At 37.4% G+C, this 16,204-nt stretch overlaps 1 pseudogene; it reads left to right on the top strand.

Moving 5' to 3' along the window:
* The first annotated feature begins 261 nt into the window (after positions 1-261).
* The window catches only part of LOC131224276 (uncharacterized), a 42,414-nt pseudogene continuing 26,471 nt past the window's right edge, over positions 262-16,204 (top strand).

The following is a 16,204-nucleotide window of genomic DNA, read 5'->3' on the forward strand; positions in this document are numbered from 1 at the left end:
CAAGAGACCCTTACTCAAATTTTAAATCAGAAGAGGCCTCAAGAGGATACGGTTCAAAAATTCATGTAAAACCAAGAGCTATTCAACTAGAATACGGTACAAGCATTACAGGATATCAAAACAACAATGAGAATGTTTGCATCGTCCGTTCAAAAGATTGAGTCACACTTAGTGAGTGGGGAGAAAGGGATGCTTCCAGCCCAACCTCTCCCCAATCCAAGGCCACAATGTGAAATTAGTAACCCAAGCTCTTCAAATCAAATGGAGTAAGCCAAGTCTATCACCACTCTTAGGAGTGGATAGACAATTGACAAATCTATTCCAGTAAGGGCTGAAAAGCCTAAGGACCCTGAAGAAGATAAAATGATAGACCTAACATTACTCCACATGGGTTAGACTCGAAACCTCAAAGTAAGCCAATTATGCCATTCCCTCAACGATTGATTGCGCCAAAACCTCTATCTAATTCTCAGGATATTCTAGAGGTGCTTAAACAAGTGAAGGTCAACATCCCTCTATTGGGTGCCGTTAAATAAACCCTTCATATGCCAAATTTCTGAAAGATCTATGCACTACCAAAAGACGAAAAAATATATAAAAGAAAATCTTTTTGACAGAAAAAGTGAGTGTCATCCTCAAACAAGATGTGCTACAAAAATACAAAGATCCAGGTAGCCCAACCATCACTTGTGTAATTGGGAATTATTGGATTGAGCATGCACTTCTTGACTTGGGGGAGAGTGTAAATCTAATTCCTTACTCAGTCTACGAACTACTGGGTCTTAGTAAATTAAAACCCACCCGGACCACATTACAACTTCCTGATTGATCAGTTCGTGTACTGAGAGTGATGATCGAGGATGTGTTTGTCCAGGTTGATAAATTCTACTACCTAGTAAATTTTATTGTTCTGGATACTCAACCCATCATGGATGTGAGCACTCAGATACCCGTCATTCTTAGTCGCCCATTCCTTGCTACATCAAATGCTATCATTAATTGTTGGAATAGGATTATGAATCTATCTTTCGAAAATATGACATTGGAGCTCAACATCTTTTTCAATATGAGCAAACAGTCAGAGGATGATGACGATACCCATGACATTAACATGATCGATTCTTTCATAGAAGTAGAGCACTTTTGACTTTATATTTTGACACTCTAGAGACGTGTTTGGCCCCCTCCAATGATTTGGATGATGACACAATTAGGGAGATGGATGCTATGCATGATACTACGCCAATACTTCAAGTTAACCGGTGGAGGCCACAATTTGAAGAAATACCCCAAATTAATGTAGTGCCTCTACCGTATAGCCTCAAAGCACCGAAGCTTGACCTAAAACCTTTGCTCTTTGATCTTAAATATGTTTATTTAGGTCAAGATGAGACATACTCGGTGGTGATTTCTTCTCACCTTGAGCAAGAACATGAGAGTATGCTTATATCTACTCTTATTGAGTATAAAGGAGCCCTTGGATGCTTGATTGCGGACCTCAAGGGAATTGACCCCTTTGATTTGTACTCACGCATTTATCTTGAAGATAATGTGAAGACCTCCCGACAACCGTAACACCGATTAAATCCAAATATGAAGGAAGTGGTTAAGGCCGATGTACTTAAGTTGTTGGATGTGGGTATCATATACCCCATATTCGATAGCCAATGGGTGAGTCCAACTCAGGTGGTTCCTAAGAAGTCCGGAATCACCATCGTAGCCAATGCCGACAATGAACTCATGCCAACTAGAGTTACAATTGGTTGGAGAGTGTGCACTAACTACAGAAAGTTGAATACCATCACAAGGAAGGATCAGTTTCCTTTGCCTTTTATTGATCAAATCTTGGAATGTTAGTTGGTCACTCTTACTATTGCTTCCTTGACGGATATTCGGGCTACAATTAGATAGAGATAGCCCTTGAAGATTACGAGAAGACCACATTCACATGCCCCTCTGGCACATTTGCTTACCGAAGGATGCCATTCGGACTTTGTAATGCCCCCCGCCACTTTTTAGCGATGCATGTTGAGTATATTTTCTAACATGGTGGGGCAATATTTAGAGGTCTTCATAGATGACTTCTCTGTCTTTGGTTCATCCTTCAGCAAGTGTTTGGAAAATTTGAAAAATGTGCTAAAGCGATGTGAGGAAAAGAATTTGGTACTAAATTGGGAGAAGTGTCATTTCATGGTTCGTAAGGGAATTGTTGTCACGCCCAAAACTCGGTGACCGGACTCACAAGGAACCGATAGCTAGTTCCGACCGCAACAACCTCTGTAGTACCCTCCTGGGACAGTTCCGATCCTGGGATCCTATAAGGGGAATTTCTATATCATAAATCTGATTCAATTGAGCATACCCAATATCATATCAAGTAAATCTTAGAAATATAACCATAGGAAACACATTATAAAATCTACTAAGAATTAAAACCTTTCAGGTACAAAGGCTCAAAAGGAAATACATAATGAAAGAAGGGAAAGGAAAGGTTTGCAACAGGTCCTCAGCTCGTGCCAATCCAATGCTCCACCGCTACCGTGATGACCTAGGATCTCCTGCATGCATCAATTGTACATAAGCTTATAAAATGCTTAGAGGGTGGTGAAGGAGTGTGACAGTGGTGCACAGAAGAATATAGGGGAATGCAGAAGGGAACATGAACAATGCCAAAGCTAATAGCCATACCGAGGCTAAGCTATGAATGTAGGAAGCTGTACCAAGGCTATGCAATGAAATACATGAGTGCTAGACACCATGCCAAGGTGATGCAATATAAGGCTTATACAGCCGATGTAATGAAATGCGAAGTAATGGTAGTCCTCATATCCAATCCACATATCAAGTACAGTTCCATCATAAGAAATCCACTGGGGTAAAGTACACTACAGGATGACTGCCGCTTTCCAAGACCCGCACAGTCAAACGAGCATAGGAGACCTCACTATCCACTTGTGGACAGCCAATCACCAGCGAGGCTCGACGATAGCAGACCCATTTAAGAGCTGGTCAGACTCAGCCTAGGTATGCCCCCTCACTCAGGCGGGTAAGGCCACACCCCATCTCAACTAACCTCACAACAATGGGAGTCGCGGCCTAACAGTATAAGGCACTTGGACGCTCATGATTTTTACTCGGTCTCGGCATTGAGGCATCTCCTCGGTACCGTCAAGGTTTAGGGGCTTTCACCCAAGGACATCTTATGCGCCCCAAATGCTCAAGTATCATTTCCGGTGTCCACACACGACTATCCACGATATACCTGTGGAGGCTACGGCCTTGCTGAAGCAAGGACAGATATCCACATGCTATGCAATGCCAGATGCATGAATCACACAATCACCCATGCATCAATCCCAATAATCCATCATGCTTAAGAGGAGAAAACTTCATTCCTCGGGGAGATACTAACATGTCCTACACAATGACACAACCATGGCTAATCATACCTCAACCAAACATGCATATGATGAGTATGGGAGTGGGCCATGAACATGAATAAGGGTGCCAATGAGGTGAAGATGAATTCTCTACCTAACCATGAATGATCTAGGTACTTAACCAATTACTCATAAGGAATACAACTTCTAGTGGGGGCTCATTTACCTGGGGTAGCCCACGAGACTAATCATACAAAACTACGGGCCTAGATAATATAGATGGGCCTAACAAGAGACTAAGGTGGGTATTTAACCACTCTTAGACACTAATGGGCCTAGAGGGGTCCAAATGGGGACTTTCAACCACCATTTTCGCAAGGCATAACCAACCATACATCACATAGCTATGAGGCCCAAGGCCCATATCCAAACCATATGTACATAAGTCCCATATAAGGCATAAGGAATTGAGCTAATACTACCATCAACAATCATGGGCCCAAAGAGAGGAATCAAGGCCCAAGTCCTAAGTCCCAATGGCCATAGGATCCATGCATTTAGCTGGACTTAGTGGGCAGCCCATATACACAAATACATGACCCAAAATAAGTTTAAGTTGGGTGGATTGGGCCCCACTACATCTGCTCAATAATTAACAATTTAAGTGAGCAACCAAGGGCCCAATACCATCCTTATCTCAGCCCATAAGTCCATCAAAATGGTGAAAGATCGGCCCAACATATGGTTGACCAAGGTGGCACATTCTAGCCCAACTTGGGCCCACAAGGAAGTCCCAAAAATTTGGTATGTGTTTGGGTCCCACAAATGGTCATTAATGGGTGGCCCAATCATGCATCAATTAAGCCCAAGAGAATACTAAAATATAAAGGGGCAGCAAATACCCAAATCCCTAAATGTGGTGGGTCCCTTATCCAATGAAAATCCAGCCATACAATATACATTTAGTGCCCAATGGCTGGACTTTCGTCCACCTAATTCCTGGGCCTATTGAGGCCCAGAAACTTGTTCAAGTATGTGTGAATTATTTCTAAAAGGACCAGCATTACTTATAGGGGGCCCACCAAATGGAAGAAGCAGTTTTGGCACCCAAACTAAGTGGGCCTACTGCTGGAATGCAGGCCCAGTAGTAGCCCATGGCATGGGCGTCCTAAGGGGTGGGACAGTCCAAGGCCTGGACGGCCCAGCCAAACACCTGCAACAAGGTGGGCTCCACACATCCCAAGTGGGCCCCACATGGGACATCCACCTAGGGTGGACCCAACCTACGTGGGCCTCATAAAAAAATAGAGGGACGACGTGGATGAAAACATACATCATGGTGGGCCAGCATGTTTGGACGGCCAGCCCTGCTGGACGTCCAGTAAGACTTGTTGGTCCAGCTAGTTATCCCCACAAACATGGCCTCTAAGGGCCTCAATAACATCAGGGATGGGTCCCACAAGCATTCACCAAAAACCAATGGTCTGGGGCCTAATTACTGCTACAAACATGAAGAGGACAACAAGGTAGAAAAAAATTCTGCAACGTACATGTTGCTGTCCTGAATTTGGGCACTCCAATGGAGTGGGTCTAGGGCCTCTAAAATTCTTAAAATTGAGGGCCAAGGTCCCTCATCATGTACACAAAAAGGTGGGACCCAGAAAGATGGCCCACCATTAGAGAAAATATTTTTAAATTATGGTTTTATGGGACAATGTTGCTGGACTGCACAACAGAAATTTCTGTTAGTCCACCATGTTGGCCCACCCTTTTGGAGGCTCAAATGGGGTCAGTTGGGTCTGAAATTTGGCATGCTAATAGGTGGGATATACGCCTTTAAGAATCAAATAGTACATGGTACCAATCGCCCCACCAAATGCCCAAAAATAAGCCCCAAGATGGCCTAAAAATCTATCCAGACAGTTCTGGACAACAACATATATCTAAAATAAATAAATTATAAACATTATTTAAAAGGGGATTTAATCCCAGAAAATCATGGTGTGGTCCACCCTAGTGGGCCCCACAAACATCCAAACCATCCACACCTTCCAAACACCTTTGCATGCACCCCATTTAGGTGCATTTTGGGGGTCACACGTCCAAGGGATAGATTGTCAAAAACATGATCTTGTTGGTGTAAGTGCTATGGTTTCTTGCTCCTTTGATTGTCAAATTTTGTAGTGCTAAAACCACAATCTGTGTCTTGTGTAGCACATTGATATATCTGTTTAAGGTAATGCATCACATGTACAAGGATAATGATTCAAGTCAAGAACAAAGATCTACTTCAAGAAATGCAAGATCAAGTACATTGTTCACTACTTTAAACTTCAAAGTTCAATGTTTTAAAGCAACATTGAAAGACAAGTTAACTGTTCATACTCAAGACTCAAGGTGAAGTACAACTCATGTACTACAAATTCAAGCTTCAAAAGATCTCAAGTTCAAGCTTCATTATGTGTGGAGATCTTAAGCTTCATGAACTTCAAAGATCGTCTATCATCTGAAGAAAAGAAGATTCAATGTTCATACATCATGTCCAAGGTATGAAAGACCATAGATTGACCTTAGGGTAGGTCATTTTGAATACATAATTCAAATTAAATCATTTTATAAGTGTTTGGTTTATTCTTCGACTAGTCATAGACTCTGTTCGACTAGTTCTAACACTAGCTCAACCAGTCTAAGAAATTCTAAGACCAGTCCTAAGTTTGTTACAAAATTTTAGAATTTTTTTAAGCCACGACCAGTCATGGAGACTGCTCGACTAGTCGTGTGAACAGTGCTCGACTCGTTCACGACCAATCCTGCAGCTACGACTCAAACTCCAGCAACTGTTTCTGGTTCCACACAACTAGTCGTGGAGGTCCCTCGACCAGTCGTGGAAAGCCTACAACCAGTCATGGAATGACTTTATTCGATCGCGCTCAAAATTTCAAAATTCCATTGGTCGTACGAGCAGTCGTGGTGTGCACAGGACCAGTTGTGAATGTGATTTCTTTACATATAAATAAAGCACGTTTCAGAGTATTTTATTCAATTGAAGTATAATCATGACATTACTTTGAGAGATAAGTTTGTAAACTTCTTAAGCTATATTGTGCATATTTAATATTCTCTTTTATTAGCTTTTTATATTTAATTTTGTATTCTGCATTCCAATTTGATTTGAAAGAGTGATTGAAGTATTCCCACTTCTTGGAATCAAAATCAAACAGAGCTAGCCCAACTTGATTTAATTTAAAATTAATTTAGAACCTAGAACCATTTCATAAGTGAGTTTGGACATTGAACTTCTACATTGAAATTCTACTCCGATTTAGTTCTTCCGGGCTGCAACAAAAGGAGAAATCTAGGTATTTTACATTATTGTAATTTCCATTGTTATGATTTCTTTTGAGATTGAGTCAGAAAAATCTCATTCTTTTGGTTATCTAAGGAGATCCAGAAAACTCAGAGTGTGGGGTTTTTTGAATTGTGTAAGCCCACTTGAAAGACACAATTGTGAGGGTTTTAGGTGAACCTGGAAAAACCTATTTTCATAATGAACGCTAATATCCACTGTGTGAGGTATTAGGAGTGGAGTAGTTGTGTGTCTGTTGTTTAACAGTTGGTGTACACACAGATGAACCACTATAATTCTTTGTGTTTTGTAGATGTGTAGTTTATTTTCTATATATTTTATCATTCAAGATTGTGGGATGTATTTATGGATGTGAATGTTGTAATCTTTACATTTCAAGCATTGTGGGGAATGTTGTAATAACTTAGATTTTCTTTCTTACTATTTCATTTTTATTCCTCTGTATCAAGTTTGATTTTTTGATACTCAAATCATTCTAGTAAGGTTGTCCTACCATAAACCTTTGGTTTTTGGTGTAAGGTTGTCCTTAGAATAACATCTGTATCAATCTCTCAATACTCGTACATTTGAGGTTGTATTTACATTTCGTATTATGGATTGTTTATAGTGCTATCTTTCCTTTAATTATTTTATTCCGCTGTTATTTTTTAATTTGGCATTGTCGTATGACCCCCCCCCCCCCCCCCTCTAGGACATATAGCTCGGCCTTTTCAAGTAGTATTAGAGCCTAATAGCTCGTTTTAATTGTTATTTTTTTTGGATTAATTTTCTGAGCTAATCGATCTGAGCTATTTATAAGATGTCAAATTTTGAGAGTCTATCAGTCACTAGGCCTCCACCAGTTGATGGCTCCAATTATGCCCATTAGAAAGTCAGAATGAGGATTTTCCTAAAATCCATGGATGAGAGCGTGTGGCAAGCCACAGTGACTGAATGGACCCCTCCTACCACTGAAGTAACTGGTATCGATGGATCCAAATCTATGAGAGTAGCACCTTATTTTTCTTGGACCACTCTTCAGAAAAGTGAGAGTAGTGCCAATGCAAAAGCACTAAATGTAATCACTTGTACACTATCACTAGATGAATTTAAAAGAATTATATCCCGTGATTTTGCAAAGCAAGCTTGGAATATTTTAGAAATGACACACGAGGGAACATCAATTGTCAAGAAATCTAAAGTCCAAATCCTCACAACCAAATTTGAGGAAATACATATGGAAGAAAATGAAATGTTCATGGACTTCTATACAAGATTAAATGACATTATGAACTCTATATGGGGTCTTGGTGATAAAATTCCAGAAAGTAAAGTGTATGCAAAGATACTACGCTCACTACCTGAACGGTTCAACTCAAAGGTGACTGCGATCCAGGAACTTCATGATACGGATAATATGAGGGTAGAAGAACTAGTTGGTTCTTTATAGACTTATGAGTTAACTTTTAAAGCTCCTAAAGAAAAATCAATTGCCCTTTAAATCTTCTAAATGTCTTTCTCAAGAAAACTGTAGTAATTCTGATTTAGAAAATTCCAAAGATGATATGGCCCTTTTAGCTAAAAAGTTTTACAAAAATTTTAAAAGTAAAAAGAGGGTTGATTCTAAAAAATCAAATGATAAGAATATATCTAAATCTAAAACTCGAAAATCTTTAAAAGACAGTCAGTGTTACAACTACCATGAATATGAACATTTACCAAACAAGTGTCTTAAAAAGGACAAACTTAAAAAGAAAGGAATGTTGGCTACTTGGGATGAATCTTCTGGCTTTGAAGCTTCTTCTGAATCAGAAGATTCTGAAATCGAGTCGGGTAATGAAGTCAAAGCCCTTATAACTCTAGCCAAGTTCACTTTTTTAGATCATGATGATTCAACAGGTGAAGAAAATCTGAATAGTGATCATGAAAATGAAGAAGATCATCAAGATGCTTACAATGCCCTATACAAGGAAAGTTGTAAGATTGCGGTAAAACTTAAACTTCAGAAAGAGAAGTTTTTGAAACTTAAAGAAAATTTTGATTCTCTTGTTTTGGAAAAATCCCACATTTCAGATTGTTTTGAAAAATCGAAATGCGACTTAGATTTCAAAATCTTCCTTATTGAAAATCTTAAATCTGAAAATGAAAAACTTAAACTTGAAGTCTCTTCACTTTTGAGTTTAAAGGATACATGGAGGTATGCCCAAGGTGATCCAAAGTTAGAAAAGCTTTTGTCTGGATCAAGAAAATGTGATGACCGATCCGGTTTGGGCTACGATAAAAATATTCCTCCCAAATATAAGAATACTCCTCCTAAGTTTGTGAAAGGAGAGTCTTCAAACTCAAAAGGGAATAAATCAAATCAAATTTTTTCTAAAAATGCTAAAACTTTTCAATCTTTAAAACCTAAATACAACCATATCAACTATAAAAATCAGAACCGAAATCCTTTAGATAAGAAAATAGTTGATTTACTTAAGGAGCTCTTAAAATCTAACTTAGTAGGTCATTCTTATAACAACTACAAACATAAGAAGACCAACTATACTCTTAAACCCAAAACTGTAATGAAATGGGTTCCTAAGGTTACTTGTTTGGTTGCCCACACGACTTTCAAAGCTTCAAGCCATTCAAAGTGGTACCTAGACAGTGGATGCTCCAGGCACATGACTGGTGACAAAGGTTTGTTCACCACTCTTAAAGACATGATTGATGGTTCAGTCACATTTGGTGATGGTAGCAACTGCAGGATTATTGGCCAAGGTACGGTTCAACTCTATAACCTCCTCTTATTTTAGAATGTTTTATACGTTGAAGGGTTAAAACACAACCTGTTAAGCATATCTCAAATATGTGATAACAATCATAGCGTAAAATTTACTAACCAAGGTTGTGAAATTTTAAATAAGAAGGGTTCTGTAATATTAACTGGTCGTAGAACTTCTGAAAACTGCTACATTGTAAGTGATTCTAGCTCATCTAATCAAACGTGTTACATGGTCCATACCAATGAAACTGTGCTATGACATAAATGCCTTGGACATGTACATTACCACAATTTGTATAGAGTGAGCAAAAGAGAACTAATAGGAGGTGTACCTAAATTACAGAAAGTAGACAAAATATGTGGCGAATGCCAAATTAGCAAGCAAACTAGGAGTGCTCACAAAAAAGTGGACTCCAATGCCACACCAAACATCTTGAACTTCTCTACATGGATCTTATACGACCAACCAGGACGGAGAGTCGAGGTGGCAAAAAATACATACTGGTAATAATGGATGATTTTACCAGATTCACTTGGGTAGCCTTCTTAAGGGATAAATCAGAAACCCTTGATGAAGTAAAAAGGATTTTCAAACGGATCCAAACGGAAAAAGGTTCTCAAGTCAATAAGATCCATAGTGATCATGGATCAGAATTTGAGAATAGCAGTTTTAAGAAATTCTGTAGAGATCAGGGAATATCACATGAATTCTCTGCGCCTAAAACACCATAACAAAATAGAATTGTTGAAAGAAAAAATAGAGTACTTCAAGAAATGGCAAATGTAATGTTGAATAGTATGAAGCTCTCTAAAAATCTTTGGGCTGAAGCTGTAAATACTGCATGCTATATAATCAACCGGGTTTATACAAGTAAGTCAAATAATAAAATTGCTTATGAAATATGGTTTAATAAGAAGCCTACTGTCAAATACTTTCGAGTTTTTAGCAGCAAGTGCTATATTTTACGTGACCATGAAAATCTGGGTAAGTTTGACACCAAAAGTGATGAAGGGATCTTTTTAGGATATGCTTTGAACAATCGAGGGTATCGAGTACTGAATAAGAAGACTAGTGTAATTCAAGAGTCCATTAATGTGGTCATTGACGATCACTTGAATACACCTGCCTCAAGTTTAGATAATGATGAAGTTCTTCTAACTGACAAACCAGATACCTCATCAAGTCAAAATAACTCTGAACTAAGGACTGTTAAAGATCATCCAACCACTCAGATTCTTGGAAACCCTCTCACAGGTCTGCGCACTCGTAGACAATTAGAAGATATATGTAATTACGTGTACTTTACATCTCAGATAGAACTGACTAACATAAAAGAAGCTCTTACTGACGAAAATTGGATAGTAGCGAGAGAAGAAGAGCTTAATCAATTTATTAGAAATGATGTTTGGTATCTTGTTCCGAGACCTAAAGTTAAACATATCATTGAAACTAAGTAGATATTAAAAAATAAGTCTGATGAACTGGTAATATAATTAGAAACAGGCTAGACTGGTTATACAAGGGTACACTCAAATTGAAGGAATAGATTATGATGAAACCTTTGCCCCAGTAGCTCGTTTTGAATCAATCAGACTATTTATATCCATTGCTTGCTTTAGAAAGTTCAAAATTTATCAAATGGATGTGAAGAGTGCCTTTTTAAATGACGATTTGTATGAAGAAGTGTATGTTGAACAACCAATGGGTTTTGAAGATCCTAAGAATACTGGTCATGTTTATCGCATAAAAAAGGCTCTCTATGGTTTAAAACAAGCTCCCAGGGCATGGTATAAAAAATTGACTAAGTTTCTACTAAGTCATAATTTTCTAATGGGAAGTGTTGATAAGACTCTTTTTGTTAAGAAACATAACAATCATATCTTATTAGTGTAGATCTATGTTGATGATATTATTTATGGATCTACCTGTACTAACATGATTGTTGAGTTTGCAGATATTATGAAATCTAAATTCAAAATGAGCATGGTTGGGGAATTGAACTATTTCCTAGGGTTGCAAATGAAACAACAACCTGATGGTATCTTTATTTCTCAAACCAAATATGCTATGAACTTAATTAAAAAGTTCGGATTTGAGAATGAAAAATTTTTTGATACTCTTATGAGTACTACATTAAGACTCTCAAAGGACTCTAAAGGTAAAAGTGTGAATCCTAAATTATATCGTAATATGATTGGTAGTTTATTTAACTGTAAGTAGACCTGATATTGCTTTTATCGTTGGGATTTGTGCTAGATATTAATCTGACCCTAAAGAATCTCATTTAACTGCTGTTAAGCAGATTATGTGATATGTCATAAGTTTAGCTAATTTGGGTCTTTGGTATCCTCATGATACTAGTGTTCAGTTGGTTGGTTACACTGATGCTGATTGGGTTGGTAACATTGATGATAGGAAATCAACCAGTGGTGGTTGTTTCTATGTTGGGAATTGTTTAGTTTCTTGGAAAAGTAAGAAATAAAGTTCCGTATCGCTCTCAACTGTTGAGGCCGAATATATTGCAGAAGGAAATGCATGTACTCAGCTTGTATGGATGAAAAGAATGTAAAGCGATTACGGAATTGCATAGGATTCTATAGTTTTATATTGTAATAATTCCAATGCAATAAATATATCTAAAAATCCAATCTAGCATTCACGAACCAAGCACATTGACATTAGATATCACTACATTCGTGAATTAGTGGAAGAAAAGATAATTTCATTGGAATACATTCCGACCGAGACTCAACTTGCTGACATTTTCACTAAACCACTTGACAAAAGCAGGTTTAATAAATTGAAATTTGATCTTGGTATGTGCAATTTAAATTAATTATTCATGCATTTCTGTATGATAGTATATATATTTATTAAATTATAATTTTAAATTTTAAAATTATGTGAAAAATGCATGTTTTTGGCTGTGCATGACCAGTCGAGGACGTACTCGACTAGTCATGGCACGACCGATCGAGGACGTCCCACGACCAGTCGTGTAGCGCGTTAGTGCTTTTTAATTTGGGGAAAAACCCTTTCTTCCTTATTTGCTCTTTCTCTCCAACGAGTCTAAGCTCGACAGGTCATACCCAACTTCTTGATTCTTCAAGGTTAGTTCATTATTTTCATTTTTCTTGTAGATTCAAGTGTATATCACTTCATTTTCTTATTTGGAGTAATTTATTTCTTGTTTCCTTGAAGTTTTTGAGGTTTTCTTCTCCAAAATTTGATTTTAAGAAAACCCATTCTACATCTTTTGTAACTTCTTGATTTCTTGTATTCCAAGTTGCAAATGGATGTTAGAGGTAAAAATAAAAACACTTGTGGTCTTTCATCATCCAGATCATTAACTATAATAAGGTGCCACCTTCGGTCACCCGAAGATGATCTCTCCTATGTGCGGGATTTAAGATTGCGTAATGTTTTTGTTGAACGACCTGTTCATCTTGAACATATTGCTCCTTTTGATCTCCTCCCTCTTCTCTAATCTATAGGATGGGCTAACATCCTACATTGGGGTGGGCCGGCATACCGGTCTATTGCGCAGGCTATGTTTGTTTGCATTTCTGATTTTTCATTTGAAAATTTAACATTTATAATAGCAACTAGAGAAGGTCCATTTGAAGTTGATTGTCATTTAATTTCTGGCTTAATGGACATACCTGTCAATGATAAAGGTATTCCTATTAGCTCTCTAGTTTAGAAACCTTCTGAATCAGAAAAACGTATGCTTACTCGAGGATTATGCAACATAAATGCACAATGGAGTCAAAATGGGAATATGCTCGCTTCAAAGTACTTATTACCCAGATACAAGGTTCTTCATAGGATATTTATTTCAAATCTGTATCCTCGTTCTGGTAACAAAACCGAACTCACCTCTTTTATGGTTCGAATTTTGCATTCCATCATCTCTGGTACAAATGTCTGTCTTCCTTCTTTAATCTGTCATTCCATCATTTAATTTCGTATCCATCCTGGACATAGTGATATCCCCTTTGCATATCTTATAACTGTGTTAGCCACTCATATGTTAGTAGCTATGCCTATTAGAGAGGCTCCTATTCATCACCTTATTTTCAACAACTCAAATATAAATAAGACGAATTTGTAGTTGGCTGATGGCCAAGTGGATGTGGGTGGTGGAGGAGCTGAAGCAGTGAATAAAGAAGAAGGTGACAATTTACCTCTAGATGATATAAACATGGATGATATCTTTAATGAGCTTGAATCAAATTCTGAGGCTGACCCTGATTTCAGCCTTCTGATTTTGCTGAGAGGTTACATTCTCTTGAGGAACAGGTGGCTTAGATTCGTGTAACCCAAGATTCTTAATTTGCTTATATGTGCAAATATATGAGGCACCTTAACAAGGGTTTACACCAAATTGATCCATCTATTCCTGCTCCCTCTTCTGGATCTGATTAAATGTTTTCTCAAATGGCTGTAATAACTCTTATGACACTTTATTCTCTTTCAGTTTATGTGACTGATTTTGGATGAACTTGGTTCATGTTGGTTACTTATATGTGAACATTATTTGCTTATATCTTGCCTAGTTTGATCCCTTATTCCTCTTATGTTTATTTTCCTATTCCATATCTTAGTTGCTTCCTTTGTCATATTATGACAAAAAGGGGGAGAATATATTTTGTTATGATTGCTTATGGATATGGATATGGATTGTGGGTAGTAGCATGTTTTTTTGATGTGTGCTACTCAGGGGGAGTAAGTAAGAAGATTGAATATTGTGTGTTCTGGTTATTGTAACTAGTGCATCATCCTTTCATGTGTATACATGGTGCATGATTCTTTATTGAGCATGTAATATTTCTCTTATTGTTAATAGAGTGTGTTTTGTCACAAATTTGTTAAGGGGGAGATTGTAAGTGCTATGGTTTCTTGCTCCTTTGATTGTCAAATTTTGTAGTGCCAAAACCACAATCTGTGTCTTGTGTAGTACATTGATATATCTGTTCAAGGTAATGCATCAAATGTACAAGAACAATGCTTTAAGTCAAGAATAAAGATCTACTTCAAGAAATGCAAGATCAAGTACATTGTTCACTACTTTAAACTTCAAAGTTTAATCTTTTAAAGAAACATCGAAAGACAAGTCAACTATTCATACTCAAGACTCAAGGTGAAGTACAACTCATGTACTACAAATTCAATCTTCAAAAGATCTCAAGTTCAAGCTTCATTATGTGTTAAGATCTTAAGCTTCATGAACTTTAAAATCGTCTATCATCTGAAGAAAAGAAGGTTCAATGTTCATACATCATGTCCAAGGTATGAAAGACCTTAGATTGACCTTAGGACAGGTCATTTTGAATACATAATTCAAATTAAATCATTTTATAAGTGTTTGGTCTGTTCTTCGACTAGTCCTAGCACTGGCTCGACCAGTCTAAGAAATTCCAAGACCAGTCCTAAGTTTGTTGTAAAATTTTGAAAATTTTTGTTAAGCCACGACTAGTCCTGGAGACTGCTCGACAATCCTGTAGCTACGACTCAAACTCCAGCAACTGTTTCTTGTTCTACATGACCAGTCATGGATAAGTCACGACCAGTCGTGGAGGTCCCTCGACCAGTCATGGATGGCCTACGACCAATCGTGGAACGGCTTTATCCGATCGCGTTCAAAATTTTAAAAATCCGTTGGTCCTACAACCAGTCGTGGTGTGCACAGGACCAGTCGTGAACGTGATTTCTTTACCTATAATAGAGTATGATTTTCAGAGTATTTTATTCAATTAAAGTATAATCAATACATCACTCTGATAGATAAGTTTGTAAACTTCTTAAGCTATATTGTGCATATTTAATATTCTCTTTTATTAGCTTTTTATATTTAATTTTGTATTCTGCATTCCAATCTGATTTGAAAGATGGATTGAAGTATTCCCACTTTTTGGAATCAAAATCAAATAGAGCTAGCCCAACTTGATTTAATTTAAAATCAATTTAGAACCTAGAACCATTTCATAAGTGAGTTTGGACATTGAACTTCTACGTTGAAATTCTACTCCGATTTGGTTTTTTCGGGCTGCAACAAAAGGAGAAATCTAGGTATTTTACATTATTGTAATTTGCATTGTTTTGGTTTCTTTTGAGATTGAACTAGAAAAATCTCATTCTTTTGGTTATCTGAGGAGATCCAGAAAACTCAGAGTGTGGAGTTTTTTGAATTGTGTAAGCCCACTTGAAAGACAATTGTGAGGGTTTTAGATGAACCTGGAAAAACCTATTTTCATAGTGAACGCTAATATCCACTGTGTGAGGATATTAGGAGTGGAGTAGTTGTGTGGCTATTATTTAACAATTGGTGCACACACAGACGAACCATTATAATTTTGTGTTTTGTGGATGTGTGGTTTATTTTCTATATCTTTTATCATTCAAGATTGTGGGATGTATTTGTGGATGTGAATGTTGTAATCTTTACATTTCAAGCATTGTGGGGAATGTTGTAATAGCTTAGATGTTCTTTCTTACTATTTCGTTTTTATTCCTTTGTATCAAGTTTGAGTTTTTGATACTCAAATCGTTCTAGTAAGGTTATCCTACCATAAACCTTTGGTTTTTGGTGTAAGGTTGTCCTTAGAATAACATCTGTATCAATCTCTCAATACTCGTACATTTGAGGTTGTATTTACATTTCCGTATTATGAATTATTTATAGTGCTATCTTTCCTTTAATTGTTTTA

The sequence above is a fragment of the Magnolia sinica genome, chromosome 13, assembly GCF_029962835.1.
Source record: "Magnolia sinica isolate HGM2019 chromosome 13, MsV1, whole genome shotgun sequence".
NCBI classification, from domain to species: Eukaryota; Viridiplantae; Streptophyta; class Magnoliopsida; order Magnoliales; family Magnoliaceae; genus Magnolia; species Magnolia sinica.